Raw genomic sequence first — 5,235 nt, 5'->3', positions numbered from 1 at the left:
GTTGATATATATCTTCCATAGTAAACACGCATATTCCTAACCTTTTTTGATCTATAATGGAAAATTTGTAATTTTGACCGATGGCCATGATCCCCAAAACTTCAGACTCCACCGATCTTCACAAATATGCATTTTTCACAATAGGAATGGGGAGCATTATAAGTGACAAATAGAATAAGGTTCACTCTCAGCTGAGTTTGAAGTAAATCAGATCATTTTTGACAAAGTTATGAGCGAAAAACGATTTTGATCCTTTTGTGACATTGACCTTGACCTTTGATCCAATTGGACCCAAAAGTTAATGGGGTCGTCCAAGATTCATTGCTCACCTGTGGATGAAATTTGCTAGCGTTTGCTGAAGCCCTTTGCCATAAAGTTGCGAACAGACAGACAAACAAACAGGACAATTACAATATCCCAATCACTCCCTCTGGAGGTGGGATAAAAAGAATAAATAACCTCAATTCACCTTCAGGAGAGATTCATGATAAATAATATTATTCTTCTTTTTCATTGTAAATTGCCCCATATCAACACAGGGCATCAAAAAATATTTAAACTCATAAATGTTCCTCTCCACGGAAATCTTTAGTAAAAGGCGAAAGATTTATTCGAATTGAAGAGAAACCAGAGGATAAACGATTAACCTCCGTCTCATGTTTTTAAGCAAATAGACTCATAGACTGGTACTTACGTAATCGTCAACTTGACCTCTGACATTGTCCAATAAAAGCTGTCTCTCGAGAAGGTAGCGACGCAAACCAGAAGTTTCTACGATGATTCTGTACCAAACCATCAAAAATCGAATGTTTGACCTCACTGTGACCTTGACCGTTGACCGATTTTGACCAAAATCTAATCAGCGCTAGCCATCATCATCCTGAATCAAGTGGTCTAATTTGACATTGGTGGCGTCTTCCGTTCTCGAGTTATCACGCCTCCAAACAAACAAACAAACACACACACACAAAACAAACAAACACACAAACAGAGGACGGAAGTCATCAATATACTTACGAAATCTCTCAATTTCATAAGTCATAAGAAAGATGAAAATCGCATGAAACTTGTGAAATCCATAAAAAACAAATTTAACCTTAAAAATAATTGCTGGTTCAATGAAATTACCAAATATGCAAATCCTCTTCAAATTCCAAGTGAATTGGATGAAAACTGACAATTTCAGAAATTCAGCTTGTGTCGACTTTTTAGCCTGTGTTGACTTTTTAGCCTGTGTTGAATTTTTAGCCTCTGTGGACTTTTTCGCCTGTATTGACTTTTTAGCCTGTGTTGACTTTTTAGCCTCTGTGGACTTTTTAGTCAGTTGACTTTTTAGCCTGTGTTGAATTTTTAGCCTGTGTGGACTTTTTAGCCTGTTGACTTTTTAGCCTGTGTTGAATTTTTAGCCTGTGTGGACTTTTTAGCCTTTGTTGACTTTTTAGCGTGTGTGGAATTTTTAGCTGATATGGACTTTTTTGCCTGTGTTGAATTTTTAACCTGTGTGGAATTTTTATCCTGTGTTCACTTTTTAGCCTGTGTGGACTTTTCAGCCTTTGTTGACTTTTTAGCCGATGTGGACTTTTTAGCCTGTGTTGACTTTTTAGCTTGTGTGGACTTTTTAGCCTTTGTTGACTTTTTTGCCGATGTGGACTTTATAGCCTGTGTGGACTTTTTAGCCGATGTGGACTTTTTAGCCTGTGTTGACTTTTTAGCCTGTGTTGACTTTTTAGCCTGTGTGGAGTGTTTTTTTGCCTGTGTTGACTTTTTAGCCTGTGTGGACTTTTTAGCCTTTGTTGACTTTTTCGCCTGTGTTGACTTTTTAGCCTGTGTTGAGTTTTTCGCCTGTGTGGACTTTTTAGCCTGTGTTGACTTTTTAGCCTGTGTGGACTTTTTAGCCTTTGTGGACTTTTTAGCCTTTGTGGACTTTTTAGCCTGTGTTGAGTTTTTCGCCTGTGTGGAGTTTTTAACCTGTGTGGACTTTTTAGCCTGTGTTGACTTTTTAGCCTGTGTGGACTTTTTAGTCTGTGTTGACTTTTTAGCCTGTGTTGACTTTTTAGCCTGTGTTGACTTTTTAGCCTGTGTTGAGTTTTTCGCCTATGTGGACTTTTTAGCCTGTGTTGACTTTTTAGCCTGTGTGGACTTTTTAGCCTGTGTGGACTTTTTAGTCTGTGTTGACTTTTTAGCCTGTGTTGACTTCTTAGCCTGTGTTGAATTTTTAGCCTGTGTTGAGTTTTTTGCCTGTATGGACTTTTTAGCCTGTGTTCACTTTTTAGCCTGTGTTGACTTTTTAGCCTGTGTGGACTTTTTAGTCTGTGTTGACTTTTTAGCCTGTGTGGACTTTTTAGCCAATGTGGACCTTTTACGGTGTGTTGACTTTTTAGACACTGTGGACTTTTTAGCCTGTGTAGACTTTTAGCCGATTTTGAATTTTTAGCTTGTGTGGACTTTTTAGCTTATGTGGACTTTTTAGCCTGTGTGGACTTTTTAGCCTGCGTTGACTTTTTGCCTATGTTGAATTTTTAGCCTGTGTGGACTTTTTAGCCTGTGTTGAGTTTTAAGCCTATGTTGAATTTTTAGCCTGTGTGGACTTTTTAGCCTCTGTTGACTTTTTAGCCTGTGTTCACTTTTTAGCCTGTGTTGACTTTTTAGCCTATGTGGACTTTTTAGCCGATGTGGTCTTTTTAGCCTGTGTTGACTTTTTAGCCTATGTAGATCTTTTATCGTGTGTTAACTTTATAGACACTGTGAACTTTTTAGCCTGTGTAGACTTATAACCTATGTTGAATTTTTAGCTTGTGTGAACTTTTTAGCTTATGTGGACTTTTTCGCCTGTGAGGACTTTTTTAGCCTGTGAGGACTTTTTAGCCTGTGTGGACTTTTAATCTCTGTGGAGTTTTTAGCCAGTGAGGACTTTTTAGCCAGTGTGGACTTTTTAGCTGATGTGGACTTTTTAGCATGTGTGGACTTTTTAGCTTGTGTGGACTTTTTAGCCAATGTGGACTTTTTAGTCTCTGTGGACTTTTTAGCCTGTGTGGACTTTTTAGCATATGTGGACTTTTTAGCCTGTGTGGAATTTTTAGCCTATTTTGAATTTTTAGCATGTGTGGACTTTTTAGCCTGTGTGGACTTTTTAGCCTGTGAGGACTTTTTAGCCTGTGTGGACTTTTTAGTCTCTGTGGAGTTTTTACCCAGTGAGGACTTTTTAGCCTGTGTGGACTTTTTAGTTGATGTGGACTTTTTAGCATGTGTGGACTTTTTAGCCTGTGTGGACTTTTTAGCCAATGTGGACTTTTTAGTCTCTGTGGACTTTTTAGCCTGTGTGGACTTTTAGCATATGTGGACTTTTTAACATGTGAGGACTTTTTAGCCTGTGTGGACTTTTTAGTCTCTGTGGAGTTTTTACCCAGTGAGGACTTTTTAGCCTGTGTGGACTTTTTAGCTGATGTGGACTTTTTAGCATGTGTGGACTTTTTAGCCTGTGTGGACTTTTTAGCCAATATAGATGTGTTTATTTTATTCTCTCATTTGTAATTTTATAACATTTAAGGTTTCGTCAGTATTTCGCACATTTTACTTAAAGATGTCTTCATTTCACGATTATATTTTCAAAATGAACTCGCTCCCGAATTTGTATTCGAATGAACCAGCCAATCACGGCATACAACGTCCTGACGTGATTCCAATAAACCTTGGGTCGATTTCCTTAAAATTCCAGAAGGAGCGAATTATTTTCAACACAGCACGATTTTAATATAATTCTTTAATTATACTCTCTTTTCTTTGAAAGCTCTTTCTTCAAGTGCCTTATTAATGAGTATGACACTGGGTGGTATCCTGGTTTGGCTGCACTTCTTAACATTCATTCATACCTGAATATGAATATGAATGAACACTCACAATTTCCCACAAATTGGCGACAACAAAGCCACAATTACCACCCCACACTCCACATACCTTGAGATAGTTAATGCATCAGAGAATTTGGATCGAGCAAGTTTTTCTTTTGTTACTGTAGGTATTCTGATGAATGATATAATTATTGAATGACAAAGTATATTCATCAAAATAAAGGATAAACTAAAAATCACTCGAAGAGCGACACGGCGAAACAGCGAGATGGGCACTCGGTAGAGCACGTACCCCTGCAGAGATAGAGATTCGTAACTTCACCAAAATCTGATCCATTCTTCCTTGTCACACACCCAACCTGAACACCAAGTTTCCTCCAAATACATCCACAACTTGCTGAGATATCCTGCACAAAGACAAACAAACAAGCAGTCATAGACTGGTACTTACGAACTGGTCAACTTGACCTCTGACCTTGTCTAATAAAAGCTGTCTCTCGAGAAGGTAGCGACGCAAACCTGAAGTTTCTACGATGATTCTGTACCAAACCATCAAAAATCGAATGTTTGACCTCATTGTGACCTTGACCTTTGACCGATTTTGACCAAAATCTAATCAGCGCGAGCCATCACCATCCTGAATCAAGTGGTCTAATTTGACATTGGTAGCGTCTTCCGTTCTCGAGTTATCACACCTCCAAACAAACAAACAAACAAACACACAAACAGAGGACGGAAGTAATCAATATACTTACGAAATCTCTCGATTTCATTAAAAATAAGAAAGATGAAAATCGCATGATACTTGTGAAATCCATAAAAAACAAATTTAACCTTAAAAATAATTGCTGGTTCAATTAAATTACCAAATATGCAAATCCTCTTCAAATTCCTAGTCAATCGGATGAAAACTGACAATTTCAGAAATTCAGCCTGTGTCGACTTTTTAGCTTGTGTGGAATTTTCAGCCTTTGTTGACTTTTTAGCCGATGTGGAGTTTTTAGCCGATGTGGACTTTTTAGCTTGTGTGGACTTTTTAGCCTGTGTTGACTTTTTCGCCGATGTGGACTTTTTAGCCTGTGTGGACTTTTTAGCCTGTGTGGACTTTTTAGCCTAAATGGACTTTTTAGCCGATGTGGTCTTTTTAGCCTGTGTTGACTTTTTAGCCGATGTTGACTTTTTAGCCTATGTAGACCTTTTATCGTGTGTTAACTTTATAGACACTGTGGACTTTTTAGCCTGTGTAGACTTATAACCTATGTTGAATTTTTAGCTTGTGTGAAATTTTTAGCTTATGTGGACTTTTTCGCCTGTGAGGACTTTTTAGCCTGTGTCGACTTTTTAGTCTCAGTGGAGTTTTTAGCCAGTGAGGACTTTTTAGCCTGTG

General features: G+C 38.1%; 1 non-coding gene across 1 annotated transcript; it reads right to left on the bottom strand.

Annotated features, from left to right (window-relative positions):
- Positions 1–521: 521 nt before the first annotated feature.
- Positions 522–636, bottom strand: LOC147019235 (U5 spliceosomal RNA). Its single transcript, XR_015049005.1, has one exon. It is a non-coding gene; the product is annotated as a U5 spliceosomal RNA (small nuclear RNA).
- Between the last annotated feature and the right edge of the window lie 4,599 nt (positions 637–5,235).

Source organism: Eptatretus burgeri, chromosome 10 (assembly GCF_056783735.1).
Source record: "Eptatretus burgeri isolate ZD-2024b chromosome 10, Ebu_testis_v1, whole genome shotgun sequence".
Taxonomy (NCBI): Eukaryota; Metazoa; Chordata; class Myxini; order Myxiniformes; family Myxinidae; genus Eptatretus; species Eptatretus burgeri.
The sequence above is the reverse complement of the archived record's forward strand: the minus strand, read 5'-3'. Positions and strand labels throughout refer to the sequence as shown.